At 38.5% G+C, this 16583-nt stretch overlaps 1 long non-coding RNA gene across 1 annotated transcript; it reads left to right on the top strand.

Annotated features, from left to right (window-relative positions):
• The first annotated feature begins 1033 nt into the window (after window positions 1–1033).
• On the top strand, window positions 1034–16216 carry LOC107207145. Its single transcript, XR_001522630.2, has 4 exons — window positions 1034–3307; window positions 3816–6115; window positions 11860–12009; window positions 14810–16216. It is a non-coding gene; the product is annotated as an uncharacterized LOC107207145 (long non-coding RNA).
• The last annotated feature ends 367 nt before the right edge of the window (window positions 16217–16583 follow it).

Genomic DNA, 16583 nt, shown 5'->3' with positions numbered 1-16583 from the left:
AAATAGAGTAGCTGTCATTGAAGAGAAAAGCTGTATCATCTTATTAAAACCTAACTCTAGAGAATTAGAATCCACAGCACTTTGAAGTGAAATAAAATGATAGCAATGATAGAAATACTTTTTTATTAATAAAACATAGTGTCTTAAATTGCAAGATAAAGTTTAAAAGACACTGCAGTATTTGTTATCAAATAGGAGACATTTATTTTATCAATGAAACCCATTACAAAACCCCATTGTACTGACACAGCAGTACCAAAAAGGGATAATCCATCTTCCTGCATGTACACTCATGCACACATACAAACACACTCCTTTTACCCAAAGCTGGCAGAACACACCCAGAGCTCCAAAGGGAGGGACCAAAGGAGCAACAAACCCAAATATCAAGTGTCAGAAAAGGCATCCCTCAGCAAAGCTATATTTGGAAGACAGTGTCTGTCTCTTTATGTATTTTTGGATTTGGGTTCTTTTCCCTTTGAACTGAAGGTTGATGAGACGGGAGGCTAGTTTTTTCTCTCGTTCGTCCTCAGTTGTTTATTTTTTCTTATCAGCATTACAAGGTACAAGGAGCTATGTGCACTATGATAGTAAAGGGGTAAAATGGCTAACAAAGATCTTCTTCAAGGTCTTTTATATGTCCATTTACCCAATTAACAGGTGCCAACTAAGTTATTTTTATTAGTGACCCAATGACCCAACACCTTTGTGCTGCACTGCGGCATTTTCTACCCAATCACCTACTACTACCCAAAACCCCTAGGAAAGAACATGAAGAAGAAAGAAGAGGGACAAGAGACAACACCCTAAATCCTCCATCTTGTCCCCTGCTCTCTAAACTACCTTAAACTCTAAACCTCAACCCATTCACCCAGTGATTCACGAAACTTTCTAATTCACACATTCACACTTTTCTTATTTAACTTTAGCATTTGTTCTCATGTATCACCATGAAAACATGCCCATGAATTTCATATTATATGAAATTCAGTGTTTCTTTGAATTCTAGAACTAAGTATTAAAAACAAGGGCATACACACTGTATCTCAGACTCCAACAAGTGTCATGTTGTTAAAATGTTGTGTTCATAGAACTAAACAATCACATAGTAAAAAGAAATTTAAAGGAAGGGGTAGTGAAGAAGATTTAAAACTATTATTTTAGGAGTCTGTTTTCCCTAAGCAGAGATGCAGGAAATAGTGAGAACTGTAATAAAGGGATTAAATATCCCTGGAAGAAGTTTTTTGTATAAACAATTGAATCATTCCTATTTGGTTTTATACAGATTTTACAAGTCCCAAAATAACCCTTTCAAGCATTTCACTTCATAACCAATTAATTCTCTGCAGTGGGGAACAACAAACTTGGAACAATTTTCTGAAATGAAGAGACAGCTGATGGCTTGGTTTCCCTACACTGCTCATCTTCAGGATTCACTGACAAACTTTTTCACTGATGTCCCCATGCAGCAGTCTCAGCAAGGCCAACCTCCTGCATTTACCTTGAAAAAATGGAAAATATCCTACTGCCAGGCAAAGGGAGACCAATACCTCTATGGTAAAACAGCATACCAGCAATTGGTCCAGTCCTATAACACATACCTGCCATAAACTCAAGATGCTGGCAGGGTAGATTCAAGGATACAGATTAGGAACTTTTGCCTAAATGCACTTCTTCTGGATGTTACTCCAACAGTAGTTAAACCCAGAAACCTCTTTAGCTATGCACAATTAGCACAAAATGTGGTATTTCCAGTAACAGTATGAAGAATACTGACATCAGTGAATGATCCTGCTAAGTCACCTGTATGGATGCTGAGGGCCCTGCTTTGGTCACTTAATTTAAGCATAGGCACTGCTTCTTTGATTGTACAAGAAGATTTGTCAGATGAAAATCTGCAGGAGTCAACAGATGTGTGTGTTGATTTGGCACAGCCTGATTTTTGCTAGTGGGGGGCCCACAAGGGTGGCTTCTGTGAGAAGCTGCTATGAGGTCCCACAATGTCTGACAGAGCCAATCCCTGATGGCTCTGAAGACAGACACAGTGCTGCCCCAATTAGAGAGGTTTGTAATAGCTCTGTGGTGACACATTTAAGAAGAAAATCAAAACAATGCACGCACAGTTTCTTCCCCAGGGGTGGGAAGGCACTGTGGCCACCACCATGGCCAACGCCATGCCAGCGTGGCCCATGGTGATATGCTGCCATGGCAGCTGCCATCTCAGTGTGACCGGCGGTGAGCCTTGTCTGCCTGGCCACCCCTACCCAGCTGTGCCACAGGCAGAAGGACAGGGGTGGCGGCAGCCTCTCCTTCCTGGTGCCCCACATGAAGAGAGGTGCTAAATAGCCCCAGCACCGCTGCTGCCTGCTCAGCAGCAGTGGGGCTACATGGCTAGTGGCAGAAATATGGCAAGCAATTCCCTGATGTGGAATCTAGAAGAAATCAACTTCTAGGGATCTTGCAAGAATTTTTGAATTAGTGGAACTGAGTTAAGAAAATTAGGAAATTAAGATTTTAACTAGAATAGGAGCAACTTAAAAAATTCAAGGTAAAAGAAACATACGGAAATTTAAGGTAGGAGCAATATAAGTAGTTAATGATTACTAGGTGTAGTTAGTTAAAAGCAAGGTTACATACCTTTTGTTTGTAGAAAAAATGTAAAGTAGTCAACAATTGCCAAAATTAAATTAATAGTCCAAGGATATATATAATTTACTTGTCTTTGTTGTAAGTTGTGTTTGTAGAAGACATAAAGAATAGACTACTGTGAATAAAAAGACCATGTCTACTCCTACAAGCAAGGGATCTGAACTGTGTCCAAGAGAACCAGGAGGGCTGCCAACAGGACACAGCTGAAAAGATTAAGCCCAAGGAAAAGAAAGATTTCGTTAAAAATACCTCAGATCCATTTTAAAAGAAGAACTGAGCATGCCCAAAGGGGTCTGGAGCTCATTACCATGTGAGACGAGGAGCAGGTGGAGTCAGGCAATGAATATGTACAGACATATTGTGTAATCATATGTATATTTAATACTTTGGGGAATAAATAGAAAATAAGGGACAGTGAGGGGCGTGCACATTCTTGGAAGATGACTCCAGCGTGTTGCCTGGCCATAATAAAGCATACTACTTTATAACTTTAAGTAGTTAGAATGTCCTTTGTCCATGATTTTATTGTTTCAGAACTTGTTGGCGATGCTACTAGCATATTTGTTGGCAACCTAAAGCAGCAGCTTTTCTTCTAGTCAGAGAAGAGGACATGTAAGAAGTGAGGACACGTAAGAGAAAACAACATGGAGGCACCAAGGTCAGTGGAAAAGAAGGAAGGGGAGGAGGTGCTTCAAGCATCAAAGTGAAGACGATGCCTTAAATTTCAGCTTTCATATTTTCTAGATTCTATACTGCATTAGTATATAACTCTGAACTTCATATAAAGTTCAGAAAATTGAAAGTTCAGTTAGACAAAACAGTCCTTTTCCAGCCTGAGAACACCATTGCAGCTTCAGGCCCAGAAAGTATAAACAACAGTGAATTGAGGAGAGAAAATTGGGAGGATGGGACTTGAAAACCTGAAGCTGTAATTGAACAATTAGCCCAAATATGGAAATGGACCAAAACTTATAAAAGTATAAACACTCATGACCCAGAGTCCATCTTGGGTGGTGCTATGGCTGGGCTCTTGTACTGCCCAAGGCATACCCTTTGAAGGTCATTTTAATAAATACTACTTTATTCCTTTTTCACTGTCTAGGAAAGGCGTACCCTTTGAAGGTCATTTTAATAAATACTACTTTATTCCTTTTTCACTGTTCCAGGTAGCCTCTCAAGGCATCAGAGATTCCTCTGCAAGTATAGTGACAACTATTGTGAAACAAACTGTCCCCTTATAATGGATGAAGTCAATGGGGGATGCAGAGATCTACTTGCAGCCCATGGGAAAAGTGCTCATGCCAGAGTGCATGGATGCTAGAAAAAGCTGTGGTCTACTGGGGATCCTGAATAGACAGGGCCCCTGCTTCCAGAGATAGAGATAGCCCTTGCTTTCAAACTAGAGCAGTCTATCCTTGAAAGATTACACCCCATGGATAAGTGACCCACACAACAGTTTTGGGACAACTGCTTGACCATGGGAGTGACCCCACAGCATAGCAGAAAAAAGACTTGTCCCTGAGCAAATGGAAAAAGATCTTGAGTGATGAACTGATGAAAACCCCCATGCCTTGTCTCCCTGTGCTGTTGGTGGGAAGGAGGGAGGGGCTGGGGGTAAAAAAGATGTTTTAAAGGCTTATTCTACTTCTCATTATCCTCCTCTGACTCTGTTAATAATAAATTTACTTTATACCTTTGAATTTGAACCTGTTTTGCCCTTAGAGTGTTTTTCTCCCAGTCCTTAACTCATGTTTTTCAGTAATATTTTCCCCCTCTCCTCTGCCCAACTGTAGCAGGAAAAACAATTTTTGCCTGGCATTTGGCTAGTGTCAATCCACAGCAATATGCCAGCCCTCATAATCGGGAAAAAGAACCCATTTAAATGACATGACTAAATGAGGCCTGTAAGACCCATCTCTATAATATGCAGGTGAGCACAATGAAGTTAAGGTAACAAGCCTTGCACAGATGCAGCTGGAGCAGGGTATGGCCATTGGAGTCAGCTGAAAGTTGCAGTCAGTCAGATGGGAGATCCTCCAGACAGGGTAATCCCACTCTCAAGGAAAAAAAAAAAAAAAAGAAAACTTTGAAGTTACCAGGTGCAGCATTAAGCAGATGCCAGTCCTCCTCAGCTGAAGTAATTGAACAGAACTTCAGGAATGAAAAACAGCTTACCCAGGTACTACTTCTGAAAAATTTAGCTAGAAGGCTGTGATGGGAACAAGATAAATGACAATTCTGTTGCCTTCTTAGGAATTCTTTTGGAAAACAAGCCAGTGTAAAAAAATCAACAAATTAATCACCACTGAACTATTTTCCTCATAACCCACACAGTTCAAGGAGGGAAAGTGTTTCTCTGCAGCCAGACTGTGAGAAACTATCCTGCAAATAAGAATTCTCTCTCTGTTGCAATGGGTCTTCACATTGACTCTGTCCTGTTAATTAGCCAGATTCAATCCCAGTATTTGCTTGAATCAAAGCAGCAAAGACGTATGAACATCAACTATCAGGTAAGTCCATGAAGCACAAACGCTTTCATGGTCAGTGGTACTCCCTGTACCAGTTACCTTCTTGTTTTGGAAAAAAAAATTAGGAACCTTTGGAGGAAAAAAATAAAAAACCACCACTGGGTCATTTGACAGAACATATTTCTCAATTACAGCAAGCTCTAGTGTCATCACAACCAAAGAAAATTGGCAGAGGCTTACTTAGTCCTCTAAGTATGAAGTTTCCCATTCTGTGAATTCTGAGATCTGGGCATCACTGTACCCACTTTTGTGAATGGTTTTGAAATGGTGGAGCAGGAGAAATGAGAACACGCTAAAAATGGGAGCCAACATGCTTACAAGGACTATATGCTGCATATTGGTATCTGCAGAAGATGCATGGAAGCAAACTAAATGGGTACACAGGAACATGTGCCAAGCCAAGCACAAAAATAACAGAAAAAAAGATAAAAATCCAATATTGCATTCTGTGTGTGTTTTTATTGATAGAGGCCCCAAAGACAGGAATAAGATGTTCCACTTTGTAAACATTATTTTAATGTTTTAATCTTTGAAGGATACTGGAGTGGTCCAAAAAGCTTGGGGAGGGCTTTCACCTACCTTATTTTACCTCCATCTTCTCACATACACACTCAGTCTCAGGCTGCTTTGCAGACAGCTGCTTATGTGCCATGTTTGAGTAGATATGCAACAGAACAGTACGGTTCCAAACAAAGAAGGAAAGTGCATGAAGATAAAAAATGGGGTTGCAGAGAATGAGCATGAAATACTCTTTACAGGCTTGCCTTATCTCCTGGGCTGCACTTTCTCTCAGAAACTGGAGACCAGCTTTCTATTCTTACAGCTCAGGGTGCTGAACTTGCCGGAGGAGTATGGCATCAGGCTTCTGCTCTAAGCCATCAGCACTCTCAGGCTGCTGTTTTCCAGAACACCATTGCTGCCTCACCTCCTTTCCTGAGGTAAGATATGCCTTTGCTACTTACTAATTGATTCCTAAGTGCATGAGAGCTGAACAATATATACATTTACACAAACTATACTATATTGTGTAAAAGTAAAGCTTTGGTTCAATCAAAGGCAGCAGTCTCAAAAGGAACCAGATGGGCCTATGAATAGGTGGAAATTACCAGCTCACAGAGATACAGTAGAATTCAGCATCATGGTGCATCTCTGACTAAGTTCACAAAAAAGTATCTCAGATAACAAGAGTTTATGAAAGTAAAACCATCAACAGCACAGCAATGGGCAAGAAATTTGATTGTAACCTGTAAATCAAACATCAAAGGTCTTACAGGGCCACCAGTGGCAGGTGGACACTTAACATAAATGTGATATTATAGCCTGATATAAAAGTCTCTTAATGTCCTGTCACATGCATAAGTAACTCACACTGCATGTAAATGTCATATATCTAGTAAACAGTTCATTTAAGATAATTTATGTACAGCTTAAAATGTACTTTAATTGTATTTTTCTAAAGGTCAGATAACGCAAAGAAGAACAGATAAAAAGGATACAAAAGCTTACCCAGATGATAATTTGAGTAGCCTACTAATAGCTTATATAACATAATGGTGTTTATTAAAAAAACCAAAAAAAACAGTATGTAAATGAGAAAGAATAACTAGTATGACAGGATCAAGATTAAAACTCAGGAAATTACCATTAAGGCAGTTCACCCCAAGTTTACCTTTCACAAAGCAGCATAAGAGGCTTTGTCTTCAGTATACAGCATACAAGTATGTCAAACAATTATATCATGAAAGTATAATATTCTCTTTCCAGTACAGATGTGTTAAACAACTGGATTTGGGTCTGGATCTGATTTTCACTCCCACCAGACTCTGGGGAAGGCCATATCCTATGTTTTGAACATGTAATTTCAGGACATTAAATGAGAACTAGTTTTGAAATTCACTTTCAAAAACCTGCAATACCCAGCATAAGAGTAATTCTGAACAAGTTTTGAATTCTGGCAAATTCAGCTTTACCAATAGAAGCTAACAAAACATGAAAAGAAATGTTGTTACTGATAAGCCCCTAGAAGGAAAAATACCATGTTCCCTCTAGCCTTCTTAAAGTCATGCTGGTGTATACACATCTAAGATAGTCTAGAACAATTTAAAAATAAATATTTGCCTCTCTTTTTTGTTAGCATGTTTGTGACCTACAATACAGGACTGGTAATTCAAACAATCCAAGAGGATGTCTTTAGGGAAGGAAGAGTAAGACATGCTAAATACAGTGTACATTTACTATCTGCATAGAGGGGCTTCTCACACCTTGTCAGATCTTCCTTCTCACTTCTCATTTGACACCGTCTCTACTATCTCAGGTTGTTGGAATTGGTAAGAGTCACAGCAAACAGCTCTTGTGATTATTGGCATGTTTATGCATCCCCAGAAACTACTATTCCCCCCAGATTTCCAAGAATGAATATTCCTGAATTTAGTCTGAAAAACAGATAAAAAATTTTACACAAAAAGAATGTTAGTAGCCTCCTTGTAGCCTGGGCAGGATCTAAACACTTAGAGATTTTGTATTCCTGCCCAATAGTACCCCTCAAGGGCAAATGACTTGGACATGTATCTGGCGTACCAGCAGCAGGTTTCTGCCTTCTGCTCTGACACCTCAGCCTTGTGCAAGCTCAGGTTTAACTTCTCCTGCGAAATAGTTGTGTTCGGGCCTGCTGATGGAAAGTTGTTTCCTGGCTGGTGCTTGGTCCCTGGCAGCCTGAGGAATGACTCAATGATGCCATGTTCTGGTCCAAATGTCTTCAGAATTTGTGCAGATATGTGGCACAGCAAAATAACACTGTGTTTGTCCTACCTTACAAACTGTGAGTAACTGAACTATTCAAGTTACTCCTTCTAGCCTTCAGAGCAATCCATCAAATCAGACACTTATGGATAGTAAGGTTTTTGTCCAGGAAGAGAACTGGAAAGAAACACTAGAGTCAGAAAGGCATTTTTCCCCAGGCCAAGTTTACTTTTTCCCTTTTAATTGCTATCTACTACCACTGCAGTGATGTAGGACATTCTTGTGGCTCTAGTTTAGTGACTTTTGATCTTTTACACTGATAGTCTCTATTAGATGGTGCTAGAAAGTTTCATCCCTTGGGAAAAGAAGGAGGAAGATAGATGGATATTTTGTGGACCAGTCAGAACTATGAGCACTTTGGCAAGTTCGTTGCCCTAAAATAACACATTATTATATAAATTTTTATTAATTTTTAAAATGTTACATTCAAGGAGAAAACATACTTTTAAAGAACAGTCTCAGGTACTACAGGGAGAGAAAGAAAGGTATAGAACAATCTCAGATACTACAGGGAGAGAAAGAAAGGTATACAAGCAAAGAGAAAGACATAGAACCTGAAAAACCACTTGAGTAAATTTACTCACAGGATCAGTCACACAAACTCAAGGCCCTATTTGTGGATCACACTACTTGGGAAACACAGATAGCAGTTAAAATATTCTTCCCCAAAACTGGTCTTTGTCTGCTGGATGAGGTTTAAGCTTGTGCTGAGCTCTTAAAAATTACAGTGATTATTTTCAACAAAAGAATTATATGAATTAAAGGCAGAAGGAAGCTCCCAGATACCTGTAATTCCAGATGTAAAATAATTTTCTTTTAGAAAGTATTCATGATCCAAAACCAGTTTTATTTGCTTTGCTATTACACAGTTGTATGTTTATTACTTTTTTTCTCACTCACTGAAGAAAGAAAAAGTAAATTAAAACAAAAAGCTGATAGTGAAATACATTATGAAATATGAAGAATCATGGGACAAACTGACCACTCCAGTGATTAGGAAAACTGTAAACTATTTAAAGACAGCACTTTTCAATGCTCTTCATTAGACTCTGATTACCTCAGCCATTAACATTTGGCTCTTATCATGATGATTGTGAAACACTGTTCACACTAATGGACAAAAGAAAGTTGACATGGCTATCTTGATTAACTCATCAATAATAATGTGGAATAATCTTTCTTCATTCACTGGATGAATCATTCAGATGTGCTTTAATAACGCACATTGTTGTATAGTAAATTAGCATGAAGATTATCCACCTCTGGGAGCTACACTCTACTTCAAAGTATTGATCAAAAGATATTTCAAATTTGAATTTTACTTTAAAAAAAAACCCAAACACAAACAAACAAAAAAACCCAAAAAGCAAACAAAAAAACCCCCAATAAAAATAAAAAAAGGTAAGATCAGAAAACAATGACTTCTTTTTAACTGTTCAGTACATCAAGACATACAGCTCTCAAGTTATGCAGCTGACCTCAACCTTTAAGCCACCAGATACTCAATATGTAAAAAATACACTCTCCACCTATTTGCATTCTTCTTCAAAGACTAAAGCAAAACTCTTGTTCTTCATAAGACAAATATAAACAAATAAAATGAAGTAATCCTTACCTAAACAGATAAGAATATAACTAAAGTCCACCAGGCTCTTTGTGGATCCAGCCTTGCAAACCTCCACTTACATGGGGCTTTATAGGCAATATGACTGCAAACTCAAACTGTGCTCATAGAAGTCAGTCCTATCTCCATGCAAAAAGACCTGACAAGTCAGCTTCTTGCTGAGGATTGTCTGTGCAGAACAGGAGGTGAGGTGCTCCTGGCTCTAAGCCCTGCCATGGTCCCCATGGCAGGCGATGACCCACCTCAGCTCTTTGCAGCAGAAATTTTCACATGCCTCCAACACATAACTCTGTGAAAATGCAGTGACACACACACTTCCTTGCAAAAGCCAATATCAATAGTCAAGATGATTCTCAACCTTCTCAATTCTCAATTCCCTTCTCACTGTATCTTATTCCATTTCTTTTCTCAAAATCACCACTTCATTTCTGAAAGTACATCAGGAAGTTGTCTTACATTTTAGCTCTATGCTACATGTTGCAATTGGGCCTCCAGAGCTCTGAGGATAGGCAACCTACTTCTTTCACCTTCCTGCCTGTACCTACCACCTGCCAGCAGCAATCACCCTGAGTCAGGTGCTAACAATCATATGCCCCTGCCACACCCAGTGGCAGAGGGTCAGAAAGTAAGACAAGAAGGTAAGACAGGGTAGATATATATATGTGTGTGTATATATATGTGTATATATATGTGTGTGTGTGTGTGTGTGTGTATATGTGTGTATGTATGTATGTGTGTATATATATATATATATATATATATATATATATATATGTAGCAGCATCCTAAGCTAGGCAGGGTACATTTGCACTTAGTAGATCGATTTTTCCTCCATTGATTTTTCTAATTGCTTTTAGACCATGTAAGACTGTAACAATCCACAGCATCCCATGGTGGTGACTTCCAGAGTTTAATTGGATACTGTGGGAAGAAGCTACTTCTTTTGCCTGTCTTCAGTCTACAGCCTGAGGGGTTTTTTTAAGGGCTCCTGGGAGTTGTATAGGAGACTAGGAACAGTAATTCCCAATTCAATTTTTTTCATTAATTTTACAGCTTTCTATAATCTCTTCCTCAATTTCCTCTCTTCTGTGGAGAGAAGTTCTAGCTGTTTAACTGCACTCATGGTTAACTGCAATGATCAAAGTGTTTTTCTATCTTGTTCCCTGCTTTTTTTCCTAATTTTGTCTTCTACTGAGCACCGATAAAATGTTTTCAAGAGCTGTAATAATGCCATCATGACAGTAAGCAGTTCAGAGCCCATTACTGTGCATACAGCATCAGGTGTTTTCCCTGTGTACTTTAATTTAATCTGTACTGAATGTCATCCACCTCTTTAATTTCCTAGACATTCTACAGGATGGAACTGTTGTATAGATACCTTTTAAAACCTTTATTCCTTCACTATCTTTAGTTAACTAATAGTTAACCTAATAGTTATCTTTAGTTAACCTAATAATTTCACATCAGTGAATACTATCACTATACCACCACCCACCTTACAAGTGATTATGTATCAAGATGTAGAATAGCCCAGGACTAGCACTCATTCCCAAAGGACTCTCCTGTGATGTCTCTTCATTGACCAACCTAATAATTTATTCTTGCTCCTTGTTTTCTACCTTTAATCAACTTCTTTATCCATGCGAAGAGCTTGCACCTTTCACAGTTCAGCTTCGTTAGGAAGCCTTGGGGAGGGGCCACACTAAAAGTCTAAAATGGGGAAGAGAAGAAAGGAGAAATAACAAACCACTTCCATTTCTTTATCTCCCATTTTCCCTCTTTCTGACATGCATCTTGGTTATAATCTGCCACAAAAACAATCTTTTTGAAGACTGCTGTACTTCATCCTTTTGTAAACAGTCATTCTTAAATAGCAAGATTCCCAGTGGCCGTTACACAACATATATATATAGGCAACAAAATCACCTAACATAATTTCATTAATTCACCCATTGCAAAACTGATTCATAGGATGGAAATTACTACTGGGAATGGAGGAGAATAACATTTGTTTGACAGCAAAGATTAATTGGAAAATGAACTGCGTAATGGATGCCTGTGGAGGAACAATTAACATAATGGAATATTGGGGTATTCTTCTATCTTTATGTACAGTAAATAATCTATATAAATCCCCCCACTCATAGAGATGAGCATAAATCCCACATAAATATTCAAGTACTTTTTATAGTTACAATAGGAAACACATCTTCTTCTTCTTTCTAGCTGAAATTGTGCTTATGTGCTCTTTTCTCTCAGTGCTTTATGTGACAGCGATTTCAGCAGGCTGAATGTGCTGCAGAGCTAGAAGGGCAGCTGTTCATCTGCTGCATTCCAGTGCAAGAGCTCCAGCAGGAACGTTCACACCTCCAGCCAACGCAATTGCCATCAATGCTGCCAGCAGGATCTGTGAGATTTCCGTTCTTTCATACACCTATTGTATGACAACACTTGAATTGTGTAGGTTTGTCATTTCAGGAGACACAATTCAAGATCTCTGGAGTGTATTCTCAAAGCTCAAAAAGAATATAAACAAAGGAAATGACATGTGGTTTTATGATCATTGCTATAAAACATTTTATCAGCTGAGGGACAGCATTTCAAGCTGCAATATATATTCATATGAATAATTCTTAGTTAACTGGGTAATTATCTCAATTTTATTAGATTTCATTTATTCTAGATTCTTAACCATTGCAGGCCAGTCTAGTTTGGGTAGGGATCTTGCCTAGAAGCTGGACATTGAGCTTAGAGAGGCAAAATTACTTTTTTTACTGCCATCAACCTCTAAGATTTGCAGAATGAGAAATAATTTCATATTCTCTGTCTTTTTTTTTGAAGTCTGAGGAGACAGGTACATTGAAAAGTCATTATAGAGGGAAAGGGGGAAAATAGTGAAATCATGTCTTAGATGTGTAATTAGAGATTCTGATTAAAAAAACCTAACAAACCCCACAAACCCACGGCGCTGAAATTCTTACATTTAATTAGAATTTCCCACCAAAATCTGCATCCTTTACAGAAGGAAAATATAACCTTGAAAAAAAAAAAAAATCTGTTTTCCATCTGGATATTATTTTGACTGAAAAACTTTCATTGGTTTTACTGGGCCAGAAAGGAGGTGCCAGTCACTGTGTGTGTTTTCCTTTTCATCATTATAGGAAGAAGTAGTTATTGGACTGCATGAGGAGTATTTCTATACAATAGAAATACTTTTATAATAGAAGTATTTCTATTACATAGAAACAGTCCTCATGCAGTTCAAAGTCTTCCATGGGCTCAGCTAAATACACTTCCTATTCTTCACAAGTAAACACATTTGCAAATCTTTTCTGGGACATATTTTTGTACACACATTTATGTTGCATTGTTCTCTTGTTCCCAGAAAATAACTGTGCTTAATTAACAAGCCTTGTACTTTTATCCATATCATACTTCTATTAAAAATTCCAGTATCATATAATTAACAATACTTAGTGAACCAATTGTTTTTCTTAATTATTTTATTTAAAAAACAAAAAGTTGTACTTTCCATCATCATCACACTCAAAATTGCATAAATGGGGGGAACACATAAGTATAAACTTTGAGAGCAGTGAGAGTGTAAGAATGAATAAAGACAACATTATTTGCCTGCTCCAGCCCACAAACATGGTCTGACTACTACACATAGTAGAAGCTATTTATATACTGATGCACACGACATGCATTAATAAGCTCTCTTAGGGTTTATGATCATAAAATATATTGCTTGAAACAATAAAAATAACTGAGAGGTGGGGGGTGGGAATTATGCTTGAAGTAAAATATTAGTAAATGAATTCTTTTTCAGTATATTGATTGAGATGTTCCCATTTGTAACAAACTCAGTCCCATTTACAATGTATAATTTGGTTGAGAGTAAGAGCCAAGAGGATTAAGTACTCTCAGTTCCTCCATAATGTAGCTGCACAGTTGAACCACTGCCACTTTTTGTGGCAAAAAGTCAACGCATAAGATCTATCTAGACAAAACCAGTTAAACAAAAAATAAGATCTTTCTAAAAAGATCTTATTTTCAAAAACCACACCAATATAGGAGGGATAGGATATAATTTGAATGCTACTATTTGGTTCTCAATATCTAAAACACCCACCAGGCTGACAAAAACACATAAAAATATTATTCTATATATTATAGATGCAGATGTGTGTGTGTGCAAAATAATTTGGTTTAAATATGTTTAAAAATGAGGGGACTAGGATCCACGGCTTTTCTTCCATTTTGAAGTATGACACTCCTTTACTATTCCAGTATCCTTCAGATACAGATCACGTGTGACCAGATCAGATTTCATCTGAGTGAAGTCTTGGGCTCTGCATTATAGGAAATAATCCAAACACCAAAAATAGCTGCTTGAACTAGAATTAATCACAGCATCAAACCCCATTCCCCAAATGGCTTCAGTGCCAGGAGGTATGAGGAAAAGCATGTAATAGATGGATCAGTGTGCATATTTGATTTGTGTAAAAATAGGATGCCATATCACCTGCACTAATATGTTGATTTAGTATAGTCCTTCTATTGAGGGGGCGGTGCTATTATCAACATGGTAGAGCTCACTGTATAATACCAGGCATATTAACAGCATTAATCAGTTCACGAAAACATCAAAAAACAAAACCAGAAACTTTTGAAATCACTGAGTATGTACAGGTTCTCTGACATAAGCCAGAGTATAAATACTTTATTTTGTGTATTTAATGTAATAATAATTTTCTATTTTTTTAAGTTAGTATCTGCTGCTTTAGTCAGCTTGCTTTGCTGATAGAGAGATCTCTTTCCCTGGTACCTCATTTCTGTGTTTTAAATTGATTTTCTTTTAAATCAGACCTTTAAAAAATTCCATAGTATCATCTTCAATCAGAAATATAATGTTATTTTTCAAATAAAACTTTGGCAAATTAGATATCTTTTATGGACAACACACCAACTTAATTGGCATGTTTTTTTACTGAAAAATGTAAAACCTCTGCTTGCGTACAAAGTCCACCTGATTGTGTAAATTGGTTAAAAGACAATAATCATTACAATAGGGTGAAGACATCTTCACATTGTTTCATGATGCACTAAGTAGAATTTGAGTAAACAAAATAATCATAAAAGGAAAAGGTTAATGTTACAAATTATCCAACACAAAAACATTAATCAGTCATTGTTTTTGTGTCAGCTCCTGAGGATACAGGGACTGTGTGGTCTCGGGGTGGAGGACCAAGCACAGAACTGGGTGCAGCAGAAGTGAATGCACCCCATGCTGACAGGCTGATGGTGACCCCAAAAGCCAGGATGACTTTTGGCTACAACTCCTGAAGGCTCTTGAATTGCCAGAGAAAGAGAAGATGCCTGCTGCTCCAAAGAGGAAAGGTCCCTTGTATTCCCAGTGTCCCTGGCTCCTGCCTTTTGCTGACCACTTCTCCTCCATGCTGACCATGGGATGACAAGGGAGGGGAAGCACTAGAAGGGCAAGGAGTCCTGTAATGGCTACATCATGCCACAACCCTTGTTGTTTCCTTATGTTTCATGAAAAACTAACTGTAGCCAACTTTGCGAACTTTATCTGAAGAACTCAGATAAGCTCTAAAAGCACAAGTGTTTCCTTTGTTCTGACTAAGTCTCTATGAAGTTTCATTACTATCTAGGCCTTTTTATTGATATTTTATTAATTTGTATACTACAATAAGCAGCAGTTGCAAGTGACTCTAAAACAGCTGGGGTATAGCACAAGTCAGTTATTAACTGGAAAAACATGAATACTGTGAATGACAAGTGTTTGATAGACAGATTTTTCTGATAATGCAAAAGGCAAAGAAGGCCTAGGACTGGAACTGCCAAAGAATGCTCCTTCTGCATGTTACTCTGGCAACTCCTGGAAGAAAAGTCTTACTGATTGTCCAGACCTGACTCTCAAGGTTTCCTCCTGCTTGACTTTTAGTCCAAGGCTTGTGTTTTGGGCTGAACAATTATGTAGGTTTGCAAAAGCCAAAAGGTTCTCTTTAGCATTATGTACAATCCCTATCTGTGGAGGTACCCTGGGAGCTCTTCACAGACACAAACTCTAAGAGGGCTCTGCATATGCAAACAGGTGAGTGAGCCCTCTGATAGCAATAGCTAATGGTATTATCAGGTCTTGTACTGATATTAAAAGCCATGTGGATTTTGGTCCTTTACCACAAGGTGCTGCTCCCTTTTAGAGGCATTTGGTTCTGGTAAAGTCCGGTTCCATTTTTTTCATGCTGCTATGTAGCAAATTAAGCCTTGGTGAGAAGTATGGGCAAATAAACTCTCAAACATCTTGTTTTCAAAATCTTAATGATTTTTAAGATTGCTTTTTCTTTTTTTCCCCCCTTCATTTGACTCACTGTTTCAGCAGAATTGAAGAGCTGCTGGCGCAGCTTAGAGCAGCAGTTGTTGGCACATTACCTACCACCCATGCCTGCATACTTGGGGCACAGGACCGTGTACAGACTTACACATGTGACTGCTGGCCCGTCTTATCCCTCTTCCCTCCCCCGCAATGTCCTAGCTTCGGCCTTAGGACAATAAAGGGCATGCAGGCTGCTTTTTTGCTCTTCGAAACACCCCCAGAGAATCATTCCAGGCAGAGGAATGCTCACTATGGCTGTACCCAGTAGAGCTAGAATAGCAGGTCTGCATGACAAAACTCTTCTCAAAGCTATCCCATCCACCACTGCTATTTGCTTGCCTGGGATTTCTTGCCTCTCACTTCCTACAGATGGAGAAGGGGTGGAGCAGAGCCCTTCACATAGTGATTTGGTCAAACACACCAAAAGAAGGCCTTCCCTTTGCACAAAAATAGAGAATGTTTTTAGTTAAACATACAACCACCTAAGCTACTGATGCATCTTCTTCAGGTTTCAGTAAGTCTAGCTGCACAGCGCGTCAAGCTTTTTTCACCCACAGCTACCCGCTCATCCACCCTTTCT

Source organism: Parus major, chromosome 6, assembly GCF_001522545.3.
Source record: "Parus major isolate Abel chromosome 6, Parus_major1.1, whole genome shotgun sequence".
Lineage (NCBI taxonomy): Eukaryota > Metazoa > Chordata > Aves > Passeriformes > Paridae > Parus > Parus major.
The sequence above is the reverse complement of the archived record's forward strand: the minus strand, read 5'-3'. Positions and strand labels throughout refer to the sequence as shown.